At 44.2% G+C, this 22,598-nt stretch overlaps 1 protein-coding gene across 1 annotated transcript in view; it reads right to left on the bottom strand.

Moving 5' to 3' along the window:
- The window catches only part of NFX1 (nuclear transcription factor, X-box binding 1), a 2,569,209-nt gene that overhangs the window by 2,259,094 nt on the left and 287,517 nt on the right, over nt 1–22,598 (bottom strand). The window lies entirely within an intron of this gene.

Raw genomic sequence — 22,598 nt, 5'->3', positions numbered from 1 at the left:
TTCTTTCCTTTAAATGCAGAGAGGCAACAGGGAGCCTCTCTCCCTGTTGCCCCCACCCCCAAAATGAGCTGATTCCCCTCCACACCCTCTCCACTTACATGCGGTAACGAAGCGTTGCGCTCCGGTCCCAGCACTCCTCCCTTCTGGCCGCCATAGACCTGGAAAAGGGATATAGTCCCTTTTCCATATGGTGGCAGGCATTTTTTTATTTTCAAATTTTTCATTGGGAGATCGACTGCACAGGCAGTGCGGATCTCCCGATGAAAAATTGTGAAAGCCATTCGCACCTCAGATAAACCCTGCGGTGTGAATGGCTTTCCTGCCCTGCTAAGAGGGTGAACATGGCCTTTAACGGCCCACAGCCCGATAGGAGGCCCTTGAGACGGGCCATTAAAGGCCATGTCCGCCCTCCTGGCAGGGCATGAAAGCCATATTGCTTATGAAAAATGTGACAGAACCTAACTTTTCTGAGAACATGTACACTTAGCCATCAATATATAAAATAAGTTTAAAATAAATAATAGGCGTAATACATAATAAATACAATCACCCTCCAAGCTTTCAGGTATGCGAGTTTGATATTTAGGACTGTCATGATTTGATACTTTGAAATCAAAAACAGACCTTTAAAGCCATGGTGAAACAGTGGAGAGTGCGGTTAGCCAGTATGAGGTCCTGGAAAGTGCATAACTAACACAGTGGGATGACCAAGTCAGCACCTTTTGGCAACAATATTGTTTTGCGATTTCTGAATTAAAGTTCCTATAATGGAAACAAAGCATGCATGCACAACTACAGTCACAGCGCAATACAATTGCCATTTTTTTAATGTACCCGGGACAACTGGAAGTCTGCTGCAAAGTGCCTTGAAACAAATTGGGGAACAGGGGTGCAGTGAACACAGAGATTGGGCTTCTCAGATACCATGAGCGATTCTGAAAGTGTGCCACTTAATTAAAACTGTTTCATTCTGGAAAGAACAATGCAGAAAATTAGCATTGCTTTTCTAAACCCAATTACCACTGGCAAACAAAAATGGGGGGTAGGGCGGTGTAAGGGAGGATGTGGAAGCAGTTAGTTAATACAACATTTATGAACTTTCTGGGGAGATTAAAAGGGAACACATTGTTTTCATCTCACAATAGATGGCAGAAAGACCAGTGATCGCTGATACAAACCCATCAGTTAACAGTGCCATTTGGAAAATCCGATTTCACAAGAATGATCTGCAAAACCTGCCTGACCAAAAAAGGGCCCAACCTCCCCACCCTAATCTGTATGCCAATCACACACCCCCACCTCCCAACTGTGAAATGCCATATTTCGCTCTCCATATTCTAACTGGACCTTTCATTTTCTCTTATTTACATTGTTTCTCTATCATTGCATCCTATCACTGTAGTAACTTGTTTGGTGATCCATTGCCTCCCAACAATGTTAGCACTATATAAAACCCAGTACACGCATACAACTTCAGACGTTCTAGCTTGAGGCGTTAAAGAGTCCCGATGGGGTAAGTCTCGTGAATGCAATACCACGAAAACCTTTCCGTCTGATAAGACTGAAGGCCAATAACTTTAGGGAGCCGGCTTTAGGCATGTTGTCAGCTGATAGAAGGAAAAGATTTTAATCAGCTAGGCAAGTGTAGAGAAGAAGAAAGTTCCACTAATCCGAGAAAGAGCCTTGAAGTCTAAGCATTAGCTGTACAGGTGCCAGTGATTTTCAAGTATCGAGCGATGTGATGTGTCACTTCAGAGTGAATACGAGAAAGGCTGCAAATGACTATTCATTATTGATGAATGATTTTTAACCACAATAGCAAGAGGTATTTTCTGTGCGATACGCAGCGAACGCTAAAGAATCCAAAGGTGGAAGAAAACCATCTAGGTAACAATTCTCTGGCGATGTAAAGATGAGATTCACATGGCAGGTCGCTTCTATGTTGTGGCCCAGTGATTTTGGCTGCGGTGTTCAGCCAACGTCTAGAAGTCCTGGGAATGGTAGCGTGTATGGAGAGACCGGACAGACTAGTAGAACTTTAGTCGTAGATCGCTCAGCTCCTTTCTGTAAATCAAGGATGCTATGCTGGAAAATGTCCCATTTTATCACATCTCCTTCTTTCTCATTTAAAGACACCCACAACCACCCATGCACACCCCCTTGGTATTTTGTTAAATTTGGAAAAGACTCAGCCAATTTAACTGGTTCCTCTCTCAGAATATCAGGGAGACCTTTCACAAAGAACCTCATTCTGATTTAACATTTGTAACATGGATACCGAATGAATGGGGTCCAAGCAGGAGCTGCATTTAGGCGCAGATGTTAATTAGAACCAGTAGGTTGCATCATTGTGCTATCATGAAACTTGTAGTGGCTCAAGGCAGTTACATAAAATGATAATTTCTTCCTAAACACATAAGGACTTAATCTGTCGAAGGTCCTTCGGTAAAGAATTCCAGGAACAAGGGCCAAAGGAACAAAAACATCCATTCTTAATTCTGAGGAAGCATGGCCAACTGCAGTTACTGCAGTGGCTCACGGGGCTCTGCTTTTCGTTTTGGTGGCGTCAGCATCCCGAAACCTTACTGAGGTGGGTGGAGCTTGAACACAGCATAACGCTCACCTGAAGTCGCTTGACAAGTGCAGTGAGCTCATATAGTGTACCGGAGTATGAGATATGAGCAGATTTCTCTTCCCTGAGCCAGCCGTTAATCCCTATATTTCACCTCCGTCATGGAATATAAACTACAAAGTAATGCCCACATTGAGGCTAGTGGCAGATAGATAAAATACTGCCTGAACCAATGAATTTCCTCCCTCATAGTAGCAGTGCTTGTGGTTCAGGGCGAAAGGCAAGGAGGGAAGGTGCACAGCAAAAGAAAGATGAAAGACACTCTCAATCCAATTGAAATGCAGATTAACCAAGTACATACAAAACAGTGTGGCGTGGCTCTCTGAGCTATTAGAGACTCAGGACCTAGGCAGTCATCTGGAGAGGAAAAAACCAGATCAATCCGCAATAGACTGCTGAAAGATCAGCTGGGTCAATTGAGACCCTGGAGAATCCCTTGAGGATTTCTTGAAAGAACTGGACAATTATTCATTAAAGAAACCAACTGTGCTGCACACAAAAGATCTGGTCTTATCGATTAGCCCTAACCTCGATACTAAAAGGTACTCAATTACATAGGGTTTGAGTCCAAAAACAGCAGCACCATCTTCTTTAAGAGCACTTCATCTCTTTAGGATGTCGATGGGAAAATTATACGAGCAACTTTCAAGTGAGCATAGTGCGCAGAGTCCTAATTAGTACTGGAGATGCAAAAGAACAGAAATAGCTGACATCCATGCAGATCTGGACCAAAGTGTCATACAAGTTGTGTCACCTATAAACATGAATTTCACGGTCCACGATTCCCAGGTACGGGGGAGATTCCCAGTATTGGGGCAGTAGAGCCTAGCCGATCAGTACAGACACAAAATCAGTTGAGAACAAAGGAAAGTCGCACTGGAATATATGACGAATTACAAGACCTGGAGATCTTGCAAGAGGAAAAACAAGTGACAGAGGGAAAAGGAAAAAGTAACAACTAGGCATGGGAAAACAAAAAAAGAAAAACAAAAGAGGACAACATGGAATAAATCTACAGAAAACAGGCCGATACTCCCAACTGTACCCAAATAGAGACAGATGGAGTCCCTACGAGTTAAAACAAGCTTTGGAATCAAATGCAAAACAAGGAGGAACAACCAAGCAGCAAAATAAGAAAAGAAATATATAGGATGGAAATGTTTTACATCTGTGGGAAAAGCGAAATAATCGGAAACAAGGGGATCCAATGGTGACCATATTGAATACCTTTCATCAAACTGGTGAACAGGAAAATAGATCTTCAGTGACGGACACAAAAATGTCTACACTCAAGAGTGATAACATCGCTTTAGAATTGGATAACGCAACTGAAGACATTCCCCATAATATGCAGACTGTGTACCAAACGGACCAGGCAGGACTGAAGGTTCTATATTGGATGACTTGGCATACAACCATATTCATCCAATTATGGAGGACAAATTTGGAGATAAACCTAACCCTTTAAAGGGATTGCGGGTGCTGGTAATTTTCCATTGAATTCCTCTGCTAAGAACTATTATTTCAGGGGACATACAGTTAGTAACATTTCATGAATACCCAATGTCAAACAGGGTAAAACTGAAATTCTAGAGGCGAGCATTATGCTTAGCTCTTTTAATACTTACTCTTCAGCAGCCTTTTAAATCTGAAAACTGATGTTATGGTACCCCATAACTACGGACTAGTTGCCCTCTCCTAAGGTGGCATAATACATGTCCCAGCATATTAGGAAGCCTGTAAAGAAGTAAGTGAGATTTCGTATAAGGGCACAGTGTCAGTCGTCGGAGATCCCAGGCAAGGTAACAGATAGGCCGGAATTGGACTCAAAGATGGTGACGTTTAAACGACCAAAGATGTCAGGAAAGGTGTGGACTGAGCCTGGAGGGGATGCCATAAATTACTGGATCTGAATGGTCCAATCACTAAAATCATGGACCTGGTGGAGAGGTCCAAGGACACTGGTGCGCAAACATTAACGAGCTGGGCTCAAAGAGCCACGCGTCTATTGGGCAGTGCCAATTGTGTGCTCTCCTCCAAAAGGAGATGCAGTTTGCTTTTGAAGATCGATAGTAAGCTTGGAGAACTGGTGACATATCAAGCAGGTGAGGCTGTTCAAGGTATGATCTTCTGAGATGCATTTGCCAAAGAGATGACGAAGTTCGTGGGCACGTAAACAGCTTTGGAAAAAGTGCAATCGTCGATAAGGAAGATATTTCCTGGGAGGGTTTTTGTCGGGACCCGTTGTTAGAGGGGTTGTTCGACCTGTCGTTTCAAGCCACAGCGGAGGCCTCAGGGACCCAGTGCCCAGTACTGAGAGACTAGACAGCAGGACGCCTTCTTCCTCAGTAGAGGAAAAATGGGTATTGCAAGCAGAGACATGTTTAAAGTTGGAATTTGTAAGCCCTCAACACCCAGGCAGGGACAGCCCCTCATCCGATACATTTGGTGCAAGGACAGGTAGAGCTGCTGCAAACAGAACTAGAGTGCCTATTCCACAAGAGACCGATAGAGCAGAGTCTCCTAGACAAACCAGAGCTTCTCAGCAATATGCTCCTGGTTCACAGGAAGAGATAGTGGATACTGTTTATCAACTTGAAGGAGCTCAATGGTGGTTAGTTTACAGGCACTTCAAGATGATGGGGATTCACCAAAGTATGGTGCACTAACATACAAAATACTCTATCGAATAAAATGTCCTTACAATGCAAAATTGCTAAAAAAAAAAAAAGGCCTCACTACCACTCACCGACCAACAAACTAGTCTACCCTTGGTGACTAGGACAACCACACCATTGAGATTCAAGACTATTTCTATAACTGAAAGAGAAAAAATAATACTTTCCCTCAAACCATCTAACTGTAAAGGCGACATGTACCCAGTACAGACAAAGGATGCAGCTAGAGACCTAGCTCCCTTCATCTCCAGGTTAATAAACTCATTTAAAACTAATTCAGTACCGGCCAACCTTAAAGAATCCTGGGTTCTACCATTACTTAAAAAACAAACCCTGGACCCCACTATCCCTACCAACTACAGACCCATCACCACTGTGCCATTTCTTCTTAAAATTTTAGATAGAGCTGCTTACATACAAATTCGGGACTATCTGGAAGCCAACCACTTACTTTGCTCACGACAATCGGGCTTCTGCCCTCTCCATGGCACCGAAACAGCGCTGCTAGACCTCAAGACACAAATTGAAGAATTAAAGGATAATGGAAAAATAGCTTTGCTACTCCTACTGGACTTGTCGGCAGCTTTCAACCTGGTGGACCATGCAGTGCTATGCAACCACCTCCAATCTGCCACCAACTTCACCAAAGATGCTACAGCATGGGTCCAATCCTTCTTAGCTAACCAGACCATGAGAGTCTTCTCTACTTCAGCCTCTGCCGACCCTATCAAAATAACCTGCGGGGTACCACAAGGTTCCTGCGTCTCCCCTACTATGTATAATATCTTCACCAAGCCTCTGTTTGACAAGTTGGATAGACTGGGTGTCACCTACACTAATTATGCAGATGAGACAGATCCTCATACCCCTTTCGGGCAACTTCGAGGCAGACTCAGCCTTGGTGAACAAAATATACACCCTCATTCAGGCATGGATGGCATCCCATGGCCTCTGCCTGAATGACGAAAAAACGGAGTTACTAATCTTAGGCTCTGTAGCCAATATCCAAAAACTCAGCCCAAACTACATATCCTTTAACATTGATAACAACCCTATCAAGGTGATGTCTGTAGTTAAAACCTTAGGATTCTACTTGGATTCCTCTCTCACACTCAAAAAGCAAGTCTATTCCCTCGCCTCATCCACAACGTACACCTGCAAACTAATCAGAGTTTCCAGACCATACCTCTCGAGAGCGAGCTGCACCACACTAGCCAATGCTCTTATGTCAAGATTAGATTACTGTAATGCCCTGCACTCAGGAGCCAACAAATATATTACAGACAAAATTCAAAGACTACAGAATAACGTCCTGAGGGCAGCATTGAACATCCCTTACAGAGAGCATATTACCGAATTTAGGAAAGAGGTTAACTGGCTGAAAATAACACAGAATTCTCCTCAAAACAGCATTCCTCACCTCCAAATGCCTGAATAACCCAGCACCTCCATACCTTATGGATGAAATTACTAGAACTGCTACCCGCCCTACGAGATCTGCCAACCTATTTATGCTGGAGATCCCCAGGTTTAAACGCTCAACAGCAGGAGGAACTAGCTTCCCTGTTAGAGGTGCACAATGCTGGAACAGATTACCAGTTGACCTCAGACTAGAACAACCCTACCCTAAATTCAGACTCAAGATACTCAATTGGCTACACATCAATGACACCTAACTGACTAACTACACCTCTAACTCTCCAGTCCCGACACAACCCTTTTGTTTCCACCAAGCTACACTGCAGTTTGGTTAACTGTGCACGCATGGTCGTCCGCTCCTGTCATATTTGCATGCACCATGGATATACGATAACGTATTCATGTAAGATTGTACACACATATGTGTATATGTATGTGTGCATATACTGATACTCATGATAATGCTTCCGTGATTTACCAAGACCATTGCTTTGTATTTAATGTATGTTGTACCTGCATCTTGCTCCTTTTGTAATAACTGCTCTATGTATTGCTACCCTGCACTGTAACTAAGTTTTAAGACTTCTTGTTTCTGTTGCGCCAGTCTACCCAAGGGCTTGGTGCTCATTACCAAACAAACAAACAAACAAACCTCCTCAGGGACTGGCTCAGGAGGAGAGACTGGATAATGAGATTAGACTTGAAAGAAGCCTATCTGATGGCTCCCATAGCAGCAGAACAGCAGCGGTTCCTTCATTTTCGGTGGGAAAGAGAATGCTGGCAGTTCGAATGCCTGCCTTTCAGTCTAGCCTCGGCAACATGGGCGTTCACGAAGGATCATAGTTTATCTGGACGACATCCTTATGCTAGCACAGGACAAGATAACATTGCTAGAGCAGGTGCTGCGGAAGAGTGCACTGATAAAGCCTCTGGGGTTTCAGATCAATCAGGAGAAATCAGAACTGAGCCAGAGTCAGCAGATGGAGTTTCTGGGGTTTGCGAAGGACACAGAAGGGCTACGCTGGAGTTCCCACCTCAGAAGATGAGGGCGATCAAGAAAAAGATTGCAGACAGTGCTCAAGCAGACAAAGATTTTGCTTCAGGATCTAGCCAGAGTAGTGGGGTTGCTAGCATCTTCCATTCAGGCGACTTTTCCCGGACGTTTGCATTACAGAGCATTGCAAAGGCTAAAGATCGGACATCTGCAAGGTGGTGTGAGATATCGCGAGTTAATGCTGTTCGGCGAGCACGTGAGTTAAGATGGTGGCTGCAGAACATGGAAGGGGCCATTTTCAGAGAAGTGCTGAAATTGGTCGTAGAATCTGACAGCAATGGTCCAGTAGGCAAATGGTCCAAGGCTTGTTTGCAGTACAGAAATTTGACAAAGACAAGGTCAATTGCTGCGTGCTGCTCAATATGGACAACACCTCTGCAGTTTGGTATATCAATCGTCTGGGAGGGAGGCGGTTGAACATGCTAGCGGAACTAGCGAAGGACTTCTGGCATTACTGTCTGGAGAGGAAAATAATAGTAGCTGCAGAGTGCCTCCTAGGAGAGCAGAATGTAGAGGCAGACTGGAACTCCTGGTATTGATAGACACTATCAACCGGAAGTTGTCACAAGCAGCGTTTTTAACGATTGCAGGAGATCTGGGTCCTCTGGACCTAGATCTTTTTGCATCCACGTTAAATGCTCAAACTCCCAGGTACTTCGGTCGGAGGCTGGACCCCGGGGAGTTGGGTAGAAGCATTCCTGCACAGCTGAGCAGGCCCAGTCCATTACGCCTTCTCTCCATTCATTATTTTGACTCTAGTTCCAGCAAAAGTCTGCAGGGCAAGAGCGGGGCTTGGTTTCCAGTTCAGATGGAACTTTCTTCTGATTTTCCAAGGATGATCCTATTCCAGTGGGACGTTCTAGTGAGTCTGGTGGGTCTAGAACATCCCCTGGTAAAACCAGGGACTCTACAGCTTCTACCCTGCACAGTTTCAGGCAAAGATTGAATATGCCAGGATTTTTGGGCGTCGCTGCTCAATTCATCAAATACTCTTCTGCTCCCTCTACACTTCTGAGCTACGGTGCTGCATGGGACAAATGGGATTGTTGGTGCAATCAATGTGCATCTATAGTGCAGGTTCTTCATTTTTTGGCAAACCTGTCTCAGGATGGCCAAGCTTCCGGACCATAGCGGTGTATAGATAGACTCTCTCTGCAAGGCACAAGAAGGTGGATGGCTTGCCCGTTGGAGAACACCCACCCGTGATTAGATTACTGCGTATAATGAAATTGTGAGAAAAACATTTCTGAAATATTCCGTTCTTTGGGATGTGGAAACAGGGTTTAAATTGTTTCAGCATTGGCCAAAAAATGTGCAGTTGTCAATGAGTAGGTTGTTAGGGAAGCTGGCGATGTGGAGCCATTTGGTGTTCCGTGGGAGAGTTGCAGACGTTAATGCACTGGAAGTCAATAGAAGGATCTTCTACCTAGAAGGGGTGGGGTTTAATATAGCCAAATGTACGAAGAGCGGGTCATCAGTGATTTCTTTTCCGCATTTTCTGGACAAATGTGTAGCCCGCTCTATTAAAATTACAAGAAGGCAACAGAGCATGAGACCGATGGGAGTACATCAGTTGTTGATTGATCAGAGGAAACCATTCCATGCGGTAGTTTCCACCACAATAGCCAGGTGGGTCAGGGAAGTTATCAAGCTCACTGGTATGGATTTGGACGCAATCGGAGCTCACTCTGAGGGGCGCGATGGCTTCTAAATCTTTAATAGCAAGAGCATCTCTGCAAGACATTTTGAAGTCGGCAGACTGGTCCTCAGAGGAGACTTAAGACGTTCTATTTTAAGCCTGTGTCTTCTGTGGCTTCAACAGTGTTTAGTAGCTTTGAACAAGCATAATGCTCACCTCTGGTCTTGACATAGCTTGAAGATTACCCAGGCTTACAGCACAGGGAGTCCTGATTCTATTAAAGAAACAGAGGCAAGCATCATCTCCACCCATGATATGCTTTGTTGTGAGGATGTATTGTGCCAATGTCTTTGTACTACTTTGGTGATGGTTGTGCAGTTGGCATACCCTAGTCGCCTAAGATGTTGCCTTTCTTTGTTCTCAGGTGACGAGCAAAAGGGAGGCCGAGTTCGACAACGGTGATGGACAATGGCGGAGGAAAGTCTTTCAGTTTCCACAAGAGTTGTTCATGGAGATACAAGTGATGCGGAGCAGTGGCTAGCTTCAAGGTCTTCAGGGGACCCATGTGTTTCTGAACGGATTGGTGCTAGTTTTGAGTCATCAAAGATAGAGGAAAGGTAGTACAGGATTCATAAGGGAAGGTGGGCCAGGATTGGTGGTTTGGAATGTTGGACAAAACTACATAATACAAGGGGACTTCTCGGGTTTAGTGGACCCTTATGAGGAAAGTTTTGTTTGAAAGTTTCTGGTTTCAAAAAATAAATAAAAATAAATAAAAAACAGTTTTCAGATTTAATAGGCTGCCTCCGTTTCTTAATAGAATTTCTCCCTGTGCTGCAAGCCTTGGTAACCTTCATTACACTGTAGGATTATTTGCCATTTAATAAGGGAAAATGCTACGTTACTTAGGATCAATGGTTTTATCTACAGAGAATAAAAAAGTCGTCCAGCAGGTGGGAACCCAAAAAATCCAAGTTAGGGAAATCCAGGGAAGAGACCAATTGGAAATGTGTTTAGCAAAAGAAGAGACTAGAGTCAAAATACAGAAAACAGCTACCCAAAATCAAAGAGCCAGGAGAACTGAGGATTGGTCATGGCCACTTGGCTTCTTGGTGTTGGGGCCTAGGAAGTCATCCTAACCATCCAGGAAAATCTAAGCTGTTCAGCACATTGCGTTTGAACTCGAGGAACCATAAAAAATGTATTAACCATAAGATGTTGCTAAAATGATCAACTAATCATGATATTATTGTATTTCAAGAGACATAGTTGTCCTCGAGTGTCCACAATGATGTTTATGAAATGTATTGCTCCTTAGCAAAACAAGTGGGAAAGGGAAGCCCCAAGGTTGGTTTTCTACTCGCTGTTAGAAATAGGCTATGACTCCTTTTATGAAAGACACCTAGTTGAATGGATACAAGCCTGTACAATTGAATACAGAGTCATTCATCAATAGTCATAATGTTAGAACATTGGCCAACTATCCACCGAGTATACTACATTATCGGTTGTGGGGAGATGCATGCAAAAGACCCAGCTAATTGGACCTCCGAGTGCATGTTTAGCCCCGAGGATGGGGACCTAGTAGCAGCCAATATGTTAAATATATATATTTTTTTTTTTTAAACACGATGCAAAAGGTAATCCGTCGGTCAATTTCTTCGCTGATTGAGGCCTGTTCATGATGAAGGGCTGCCCTTCAAATGACATTGTGGGTATTCACCAGATGAGAGAGCGCCTCTGAATCCACTCTAGACTACTTTTTAGCGTTTCAATCTCTTTTCACAGACACAAGTACCTGTAGATACAATAGCACAACACAGTGACGATGCCTTTTTAACCATGAAAACCTATTTAACATTGAGCTCTTCCCCGCCTGTAAAATCAATAGTAGAGGGTTGCAGTATCATTAAGGGCATAAGTCATAAGGCTTGGTGACGTAAAAATATAACCGATTTTAATTGATTTCTGGAGTTAAGAGAATATCATCCCTAATCAATACTGTCACACTGGAAAATTATGCAGACTACTTTTCGAATACATTCAAGGAATGGATATCTGCCTCTACTGTATTATACAGCAATGCTCGTGCTATATAATCGGCTTGGAAAACCTTAGCACTGGGATCCTATGCTGAATAGACAAACTGTTATACAGAAAGAACATAAGACCACTATATCATGAGAATTCAACTCAAAGTCTTTCTAATCAAACAAAAGACATTAAATCAGAAATATAAAAATTGGCACATTTCGCATAAAACACTTAATAGGCAAAAGGCAAATTAAAGAGACGATTAACTAAAGACACTTGTTATTTCCGGAAACAAATATATTAAAATTATGAGATATTCAAGGCCCAAATCATGCCCATCGGAGACAAGAGCTGCGGAGAAGAGCTTGAGCGATTTTGTGGCGAAAGATTTGGTCCACCACATTGTGTCAAATTTGTGGAAAAAATAAACTGTACATTTGGAGGAAATTAAGATGACAACTGAAATAGCTAATGTCATTGGAAAGATGAAACTATCAAGGGCTTCGGGCCCAGACAGGTTATACAATACCTTATTAAAACTCGAACCCGTTATAAGTTCTTACAACCTTTGTTTAAACAGATAATCTCTACAGGCCAAATCTCGTCTGCATGGCAAGAACCGTACATCATTCCAATTTATAAAAAGGGTCTCAGAACACAGCTAAGCTACTAAAGCCTTATTGCCTTTCTCAATATTCTTAGCAGGTATCGGATTCTGCATTGTTGGGAAGCTTACAAAACTGGGCATAGAAGAGGAGAATTTACGGGTGGTTCTAGGGAGCGCAACATTAACTACTATATTTCTATGTAAAACAGCGCAGATGCCGAATAAAACTCAAGTTATTTGTAGCACGCATGAACTACTCTGCGGCTTGCTACCACATCAGCAGCGATGGTCTCTGGTGAAAATTAGAAACAAAGGTGGTCAATCCCCTACTGCTAAGATGTTTAATTCAACTACACATGAATACACAGGTGCAGAACATGTTGGACCACGAACATCATTTTACCAGGAAATGAAGTACAAAGAGGGTTGAAACAAGGATTTCTACCTTTGCCGATTTCCAAAATAATCTATGAGAGATGAGGTCGACATCTCCGAAGATAGAAACAGAACATATATCCTGGATGTTCTACACGGACAACATTATCCTTCTCAATCATGCAAAAAAGCAATTAAAACTAGCACTGAATGCGCCGTGTCATTTTTCAACTAAATACCACCATGAAGTTAACTTCACAAAAACGAAAATCAAAAGGTAGGGAGCAGGATAAATAAACACAATTTTATATAGGACTGCTAATATACCATTATCGACATCGCAACCAAAGCCTTTGGGAGTGACAATGTACAAAAGATAAGGACAAAAATGGAAGGCAAATTACAAAATGGATATATTAGCTTCCTGATTAAATATCTAGGCGGTTTGGCGATTTCTCCCTTAATCCTGCTCTAATACTTTATAATAAAAAATGGAGCCAACAATATTATATGGCTTAAAGGCAACAGATGTTAACCCATGGCTCGATAAACTGGGTTGTTACTGGAAAAACTGTTTGGGACTGCGAAGCCTACTTCTGTGCACTTGATCAGATGCAAGATGGGGCCGACTTCATTATCTTCTGAACTAAAAGTCAGCAAAAGGTTTCAGAAAGAAAGAGCTCTTCCTATTAGAGAAAACAGGCTTCCTGACATTTTAAAACAGGGCCTTCCTTTCGGCAGCAATGTGCAAGTATACTTGTTCAGGGAGTCTTGTAAAATTCTTAAAAGAAATATAATTTACCTGGAATACTACACATCTCTAATGTTACAGCAAAAACTTGAGGAGAAAAACGAAATTATGGGATTGGCAAAATAATTAAAAATAGCAAGACTAGCTCTAGCAAATGAATACCATAAACCTTATCCAACATTTTTGTATATTCAGCCATGCACAAAACTTTTTCTGGAGAAGACAGCCCAGAGAACCCTGATCAAGTTCAGGTTGAATCAATTGGAGACACGTGAGGTTGTAGGGGCCCGCAATCAGTTAGAAAGAAGTCTACGATGCTGTCGCTTGTGTGGCGGGTAAAATGAAGTAGAAACTCTAAAAACACCAATACATTAAATGCCCTAGTGTGAGGGACAAGGGAAATAAAATATTTGGGCGGTTTGCTCACGATGAAGAGTCTAGGATGGGATGGGTTGTGGGTAAAATGAAACAAGCAATCATAAATCGAGCAATAGTTGCTATCTGACATGAATTAATGAAGAAACTGATAAAATAACAAGTTGATAGTGAAGCTTGCAATAACCCAAGGTTAATGGCTGAAGTGTTTTAAACAGTATGGTGTTTTAAACAGTATGTGATTATATCATGAAATGTCATGAACATAGATGGATGGATTGAATATTTAATAATTGTTTGCAATTTGGTATAGAATTGAATGTTTAAGTATGTATGAGTTGTTTTTGTACTGTAGAAGACCCAGTATGACATGCATTACTTACCGTAATAGCATTTATGATGATTGTATCTGCTTGGATTCACATGCTGTGCATATAGTTCGACATCCAGTGGTAACCACGCAGTATTGTTTCTTGTCTTTCGAGGATCGAAAGGGGACATCGACATGGGCGTGCCTGTAACACTATCCCCAACGTGACATGTCGTGTACCCAATATCCCTCACGCGTTGAGGTCACACAGAGTGTATTTTTTCTGCCATGGGGGAGCCTAATGACTATCGCGAGTACGTACATAGAAGAGAGACAGTAGTAAGACGTCAATGTTCCTTCAACCCAAGTGGGGAGGAAGGGTGGGCGCATGTGAATCTAAGCAGATACAATCATTAAAAACACTATTACAGTAAGTAATGCACATCTTCTGATGCTTGTTAATCTGCTTAGAATCACATGCTGTGCATAGACTAGTGAGCAGTACCCGGAGTTGGAGGTGGGTTGTGAGAAGGAACAGTAGTGAAAAGAGGTCTTAGTATTGCTTGTCCCAACTGCGAATCAGACCTAGAATGAGTGTCTAGGCAATTGTGTTTTGTAGAGGTGTGTACAGAACTCCAGATTGCCGCTTTGCAAATGGACTCTAGGGGAACATTTGCAATGAAAGCTATCGAGTAGAATGTGCTCTAGGCTTGAAGGGCAGTTCTCTCTTAGCAAGAGAGAAACAGAGTGTGATGCAATTGAAAATCCACCTAGAGATGGCTGATTTAGAGACAGGATTTCCTTCTCTACCAGCTGCCACAAACGAAAAACTGGTTTGTCTTGGTTTGTTTATTGATTTGATAATGCGCACCAAGCCCTTGGGCTGCTGGGCACAGCAGTACAAGAATTCTCAAAGCTTAGTTACAGTGCTTGTCACAGGATAGTGCATACATGCGAGTACAGTGTGTAGTACAGTAAATGAAAAAGTACAGACATTCGTCATTCGTGGATACAGGTGAATACAATGCGAGTACAGTAAGTGAAGCATTATAGACATTTGTAAAGCATCGAAGGGTAAATAGGAGGTCTTTTAGTGGTTTAGTTCTTCCCAGGTAAAACATGACTGCCGTGTACACATCCGATGTGTGTCGGCTTCTTTCAGCCACGTTAGTGGGGTTCTTGAAGAAAGTAGGTAGTTCGATTGATTGGTTCACATGGAACTTGGAAATAAAGGTTGGCGCAAGATGAGGGTGAACGTGCAGAACCACCTAATCTCTGTGGACTGTAACGAAAGGGTGTAGAACTGAAGGGACCTGTAGTTCACTAACTCTTCTAATAGAAGGGATAGCCACTAGAAAGCCGTTTTATAGGTAAGATCCTTGAGGCTTGCCTTATGCATAGGCTCAAAAGGAGACCCCGATAAGTCTAGTCAATACCACATTTAGGTCCCATCCATGAGCCGGTTTAGAAATGGTGGGGTGAATTCTTTTAACCCCTTCCATGAAAGCCTTAATAACTGGTATTTTCCACCATGACACCTTCTGTTGTGACGTAGTGTAGGCTGAGAGAGCAGCTAAGTGAACTTTCAGGGAATTGAAAACCAGGCCGAAGTCTAATAAGTGAGTCAGGTATAATACAATGTGTGTAGGAGAGCAGTCAATTGGATTGACACCCTTGGATTTACACCAGATAAAGTGCTTCCATTTACTGGAGTAGCAATATCGAGAGTTAGGTTTTCTGGCCTCCCGAAGTATGTACATGCATCTCCGAGGAAGTTGGAGATCCCCGAACTCTCTGACCTCAGGAGCCAGGCCGCTAAATTCTGAGTTTGCGGGCATGGGTGCAAAGTTTCCCCCTTGTCCTGAGATGGCATGTTGTATGGGCAAGGTGTTTAATCTCCATCAGGTGAACCAACCAGGGTTGGCGGGCCCACATGGGGGCCACCAATATCATGGTGACTGGTTCCTGGTGCTGTCCTGATCTCAGCAAATAACTTCATATCAGTCAGTGGGTCAACAGTGGCTTCAAGCCTGGCACAAATGGAATTTGTCTCATTCAAAGTTTTTAAACCAACGTGCCCCTGTAGAATACAGGATGGAGAGCTCCACAAAACATAAGCACGGGTGAGAAGGGAGGGGTTTATCAAAAGGCACACTTCAATGCAGTTTTTTCCCTGCAAATAGAAATTACAGAAGTTCTATTGTTATTATTGTTGTTTTCACAGAATAAGATCCCAGATAACAGATCCTCTAGCTGAGAAGGCATTACGCTCCTGCGTTCTGGGGGTACCTGGAGGTGTGATCTTGGCATTGAGCGTTCTCCAGAGTTGAGAACAAGTCGATCTCTGGGAAGCCCCATTGTGCGAAAATGTTGGAGACGATGTCTTCGTGTAGTCACCATTTGTACTCTACGGGCAGTGGGAAGTCTCTGCAAAACACTTCCGCAAGAAGATTGAGTTCCCATGGAACGTGTTGGGACAACAGGAACATCTTGCGTTTGAGAGCCCATTTCCAAATGTTCTGGGACAGCTTGGATATCCTGGCGAGTGTGTGCCCCCTTACTTGTTCAGGTAGTACATGGTCGTGGTGCTGCGAGGATCAGGACTGTCTTCCCCTGCAGCTGTGTTTGAAAGGCTTTCAGTGCTTTGACTACGGCTAATCGCTTCAATAGATTTATGTGGTTGGATGCTACTTCTGGGGACCACACGCCGTGCGCAGTCTGCTGAAGCAGGTGCGCTCCCCCCCACCCCGTGAGAGATGCGCCCGTCGTGAGAGTGGCTTCTACTGCGGGGGTGGTGAAGGCCTTTCCCTTCAAGAGGTTTTCCCTTGACCACCACTGCAGAGAGAATGAGGGCTGGCGAGACAACCACTAGATCGTCCCATTGTCCGCTGGCCAGACACCACTGGCTGTTGAGCCACTCTTGCATGGGACGCATGCGCAGGCGCGCTTGAGGCACTAAGTAAATGCAGGACGTCATCATTCCTAACAGTGGAATGGCTTTGCGTACCATCACCTCTCGACCGGCTTCATACTGAGGGATCTGAAACAGCATGTTTTGAACCCTCTTGTTGGAGGGGAAGACTAGGCCGTCTTCTGTCAGAATTAGAGCCCCTAGAAACTGCTTGATTTGACTGGGTCTAGGCTGGATTTCTTCTCGTTGATGGTGAATTCCAGGCTGAATAAGAGATCCATCGTCTTTTGAGTGTTGGACCGGCATGTTTCGTAGGAATCCCCCGTTATGAGCCAGTGGTCGAGGTAAGGGTAAACCGGGACGGAGTCCCTGCGCAGGCGCACTGCTGCCACTGCCAGTACCTTCGTAAACATCCTTGGTGCTGTGACAATTCAGAAGGGGAGAACTTTAAACTGATAGTGCTTGTCCTCTATCATGAACCTTAGGTATTTTCTGTGCACCAGCAACATTGAAATATGAATGTATGCATCTTTCATATCCAATGTTGCCATGTAATCCCCAGGCGACTGCAGAGGAATTACCTCTTGCAACGGGACCATACAAAACTTTTGAGGTTTCAACAATTTGTTCGTTGGGCGCAAGTCTAGCACAGGGCGCATGGTGAGATCCTTTTTGGGCACATGGAAGTATATTGAATAAATACCCTTGTTTACCTGAAGAAGAGTGACGACTTCCATGGTGCCCTTTTCCTGCAGGATCTCTACCTCTTGCAGCAGGATGCGTAGGTGTTCCGGCATCAGGAGTCTTGATTTTGGTGGTTGGCAAAACTCTATGCAGTACCCGTGGGCGACTGTCTTGAGCACCCACTGGTCTGCGATTATCCCCTCCCATGCGTGAAGGAAAGATGTTAGATGTCCCCCGATTGGGGAGGCATGGGAAGGGAACCGGATTTTAGGGTCACTTCTGACCTGATGCCAGGGAGCCTCTGGGGGTGGAATTCCAGCCCCTACCTTCCAAAGGCATTGTCCTCTAGGTGGATACGTGGTGGTGGTACTAAATCCTTATCCTGAGGACCAGTTGTTTCCTGAACCATACTGGTTTTGAGGGGAGCGAGATTGCCCACGAAAGGAACGAGAGCCGCCCCCTCTCTGTTGTGAAGGCCTCTGGGTAATCTGGTTTAGTCTCATGTTCATTTTTGGCTATCAAGTGCATCAGCTATGGCCTTACCGAACAAGTTGGTCTATTCAACCGGCCTGTTTATTAAGTATGCTTGGGTTTCAGGCTTAAACCCGGCATTTCTTAACGAGGCATGCCGTTTAAGAAGGGTACCCTGAGCCAACGTCCTTCCTGTTTCAGCAGCGTCCAGAGTGTTTTTAAGAATGTTGTGGTTGGCTTGCTTGCCTTCCGATACAATCGCAAGCAGACAAGCCTGCGCTGGTTCAGGGACCTCTTCAAGGCCCTCTTGCAGCAGGTTCCACTGTACCTCTGAATAGCTAGCCAACAGAGTGGTGGTGTTGGCTATTTGGGTGGATAATGCTGCAGCAGTCGTAACCCTTTTTCCCAGTGCATACAACTTTTTGCATTCTTTATCAAGTGGTGCCGCACCTGTAGACAGGGGGACACCCGCCCTCGTTGTCGTAACTACTAGGGAATCCGGAGTGGCATGCCCCTTAATGTAAAGGGGGTCAGTAGGAGAAGGGCGAAACATCTTCTCAACTCTGGGGTTAACCGCCCTCGACTGAGCTGGTGTTAACAATGAAGCAGCCAGACGTCTCTTGATAGAGTTCAGTAATGGAATGGCCTGACTGGCAGGAGGCTTTTCCTTTAGTACGTTCTCTTCAAAATACGAATCCGGCATAGCCTCTTGTGTGGTGTTTTGGAAATATTCAGCAGCCTTTTTTAAGATAGCGTTAAATGCCATCTGATCATCCATAGGTGAGGACGGATGGATTGGAGTGGTAGGAGGGGAATCCATACACAAAGCGTCAGGGTCCAGTGTAGGAGTAGGGGACACCCAAGGTTGATTATCAACCTGATGGTTGTCGTCCCAACCCTCCATGGGATCAGCCGGATCATCAGTAGAGTCCCCAAAGGGATCATCATCCTGTACGTAGGGATTTATAGGAACCTCATCATCAGTTCTTCATGTTGATCTTCAAAAGGTCCTGTGAAATAGCCATAGGCCTATAACTAAGATCCTCACGAGGCCGCTTGGGAGCAAACCTCTCTGAGAATCCAACAAACTTCTCCAGTCTGTTCATGCACCCCTCAAACTTCTCTCTGGTCCATGATGATGAACTAGAGGAGTCCAGGGGAGGAAAGAGCTCTTCCTGATGAATTTCCTCTCTTGAACGTCGAGATGTTTCGCCTAAAGTCTTGGATAAAGACAAAGGGCTCTCTGAGTACTCTTTTTGAGGCTTCGGTGTTGTGACGTGTCTTTGGGCGTGTCTTTGGGCGCATCTTTAGGCTGTTCCTTCTGTTTCAACGTATCTTTCGACTGTTCTTTAAGTTTCACTACCGAAGCGATCCTCACGATACTATCGCTGATGCTCGGGGTTACAGGGAGGTGTGTAGGCATAGCCGGTGGCTCCGCAGTAGTTTTCGGCGCAACCTGGGCCTTAAGCAGCGTTAGCGCTTTCTTTTCATGCGTCTCGACAGACATGTGCATTTAGGGGCTAGCGCCCTTACTCTTTGAAGGACCACTACAAAGCACAAACCTCTAGGTACAACATGCACATGCAGGGAAATCAATACATGCCTTGCAATGAAGCCCCCATATGCATGCACGTGATGCCAGTCACCATGTTGTTGCGGGGAGGGCTGCCAATCATCAGGATCAGCATACACCAGTGAAATATTCGACAGGTCCGGTGGCGCTTTGGAGCGCTTCGATTGTACTGCTGAAGCAGAACCGTGGGTTGTGTGCTTTGTGTGGTGATCGGGTGCGTCCCTGTCGCCGGGATGTACACTCCACATAGCAGGACTCAAGTCGTGCCTATCGGGGCTAGGGACAGGCACTGCGAAGCGAGAACTCTCTGCCGTTAGTTCAATGGCTTCTGAAGTGACGCCTTGGTCATGGCTAACCTCTTCGTCACACTCTGCGGCTGTGGCGGCAGGGGAATTACTCTCGGCCTGCGACATACCGTAGGCCGCCCACCGCTTCAAACCGCGCTCCTTAATAGTTTTGGGACGGAGGAGCTTAAAGGGCGCACAGGACGCCTCGTTGTGATCGAGGGGAAGACAATTATTGCACCGGCGGTGCTTGTCCTTCCACAGATATTTTGCCTTACAAGAAGGACAAAAACTAAATGAGCCCTGTCCATAGTGCAAGATGATAGCGATGCCAAACCCAAGATAACAGAGTGGAAAAGGAAAGGCATTCTTGAAAAGAATATGACCACCCCAGCCCCACTCTCCCTACTGTGCAGGCCGGCCAGAAGGCCCGGCAACGTGGTCGGCAGCGCCGACCGGATCAACAGCCATCGAAGTTCCGTAGTCAGCAGTCTTCGGCAGTGGCACAGGAATCAACCGTCGAGAGGAGCAACAATAAGAACAAACGACTGAAGGTCAAGAATATAACAATAACGCAATGTTTTATGAAGAGCTCCGCATTAAGGCGACCAGTTAGCTGGGTGGAAAAAAACTATCTGAGGGACCTCGATGTGCGAGGGATCTTGGGTACACTACATGCCATGTTAGGGATAGTGTTACAGGCACGCCCATGTCGACATCCCCTTTCGATCCTTGAAAGACAAGATGCAATATTCTGCGGTTACCACTGGATGTCTTACTATACACACAGCATGTGCTTCTAAGCAGATTAACAAGCACCAGAAATAAGTTTTCAATTCTAAACCAAATATGTACCTCATTTAAGGAAAATAAATAAAAACTAGGCATACATTTGTTTTCAAAAATTGATTAGCAGACTGATGAATGTTTTCTTGATTAGCGAACAAGCTTATTTGATTTGCAATTTTTTTTATCAATTTTCAAACGCCACTGGAAGTTATTTGAATCCAAGACATAAAATGTGTAATTTTTTTATGTACCACTGAAGACAGTGAGAGCAGTATCTGTCAAAGGTTGGGTGGATGAATGGACAAAAATAAATAGATATGATAAAAAGCCTTCGACATTTATTTTCAGGGCACGGCTCTGTGCAGCTAGGTTCAGTCAGTGTTGCTCCGGGCAGTGTCCTTTATATTGTATGCTTGACCCATCATTTGATGTGTAAGGAGAAGTTCAGAAGTTTCATAAAACCAAACAGTTCACAACTTTAAAGGAAAATCATAGCCTCAGTATGTAGTATGGTTTTACAGCAGGCAGGGTAATAGGCAAGGGCAATCTTGTACACCTGAAGTTGACAGTCATTTATATCAACGGTTTTCAATACAGCAATAATTTACCACTTTCCAGAGGTGTGGGGCAGGGCAGGGATGCCAACAGCCCTGAAGCCCGAGTCAAGCAAGCACAAGCATAGTATCCCAGGGCTGCGCATCCATGAACACGATGTTTACCGCCATTAGCAGTCTGAGCCGCCACGTTGGGTTATGATACTTTTTTGTGTTTGTTTTTAAGGGAAACCTGTTTTGCACAAGTCATGCTTCCCTTAAACAGGAATTACTGGCATGTCTGCGATTGGAAAGAAGTATTTCCAGAACCTGAATGTGAGCAAGAAGATGTGCAGATGAGTGGGAAGGGGAGGGGAGGGGGGTGTCAATGTGTGGCACTTAAGTGGAGACATCGCTTGGGGTACCACCTATAAGGATAGGATGAAAGCTGGTCACAGGAGCAGCGGCCTGGCATGAAATGCAGGCAGCTGCTTGCAGATTCCACTCGCGTTACCAGACTCTGGATTGGCAAGCTCTCTGCCGCAGGTGCTGATTAAATAATGCAATCTAATCGTAAAGCAAAAAGAGCTCTGGTGGCTAACTAGTGTATGGTACTGCAGTAGGAATGCAGATGTACAGACGGGATGGAACTATTGCTCACTAGGTAAACTAGTTAGCTTTGTGTATTTATTATGGAAGAGGAAAGAAAATAAGCACCTAAACAGAGTGGGTGGTGTAGCAGGCAGAGAACTGGACAGACTAGGTGGAATATTGACGTTTGCGGCCATCACATTTTCAGTGGAGTTGGTACAAAGCAACAGGGTGCTAAGATAGAGGGTCAAGGAGTTTAGGATCAGCTAATGGTCTGAGTACCATTTGCACATAGTTATGCAACAAGCAGGTCACAAAGCTAGGTTTGCCATCAAAAGCATTTGGCCCTGTGATCATGTACATTTTCAAAAGTGCTCAATCGTCAATATGATGCACTTTCCACCAGAAAATGAAATATAGTTTACACTATGACATTCAGATGCACCAATTTAAACTGAAAAACATGGAGAAAATACAGTGCTTTACCTTAGCAGTACTGTAATTATGTGTTATGTAACAACTTACATTTTTAGGATGGGAATTGCAAGAATCTCTTTAAAAAAAAATAACGTTAACACATACTGGTCATTGCCAGAAATGATATAGTTAGCTTAATATTAAAGTTTCATCCGATTACGTCTGGTTCGCAATTATTTGAAAAAGAGAACGTTTCTCGCCTAACACTTCCACAGAGGCCTTTGGCAATGTTAATAGTGGAGGAGATAGTTACTGCTGCATTATCTCCCATTAGCCTCCTTGAAGCTGCATTGAACAGATGAGAGGTGGAGGGAGCATCAATGGCAAGAGAGGAATGCTGGGTGAGCTGTACTTTCATTGAGGAAGGTAATTTAAACAGCTAGCTGTGCTACACAAGTGTCAATTTAATTA

The sequence above is a fragment of the Ambystoma mexicanum genome, chromosome 5q, assembly GCF_040938575.1.
Source record: "Ambystoma mexicanum isolate Mex_15411 chromosome 5q, UKY_AmexF1_1, whole genome shotgun sequence".
NCBI classification, from domain to species: Eukaryota; Metazoa; Chordata; class Amphibia; order Caudata; family Ambystomatidae; genus Ambystoma; species Ambystoma mexicanum.
The sequence above is the reverse complement of the archived record's forward strand: the minus strand, read 5'-3'. Positions and strand labels throughout refer to the sequence as shown.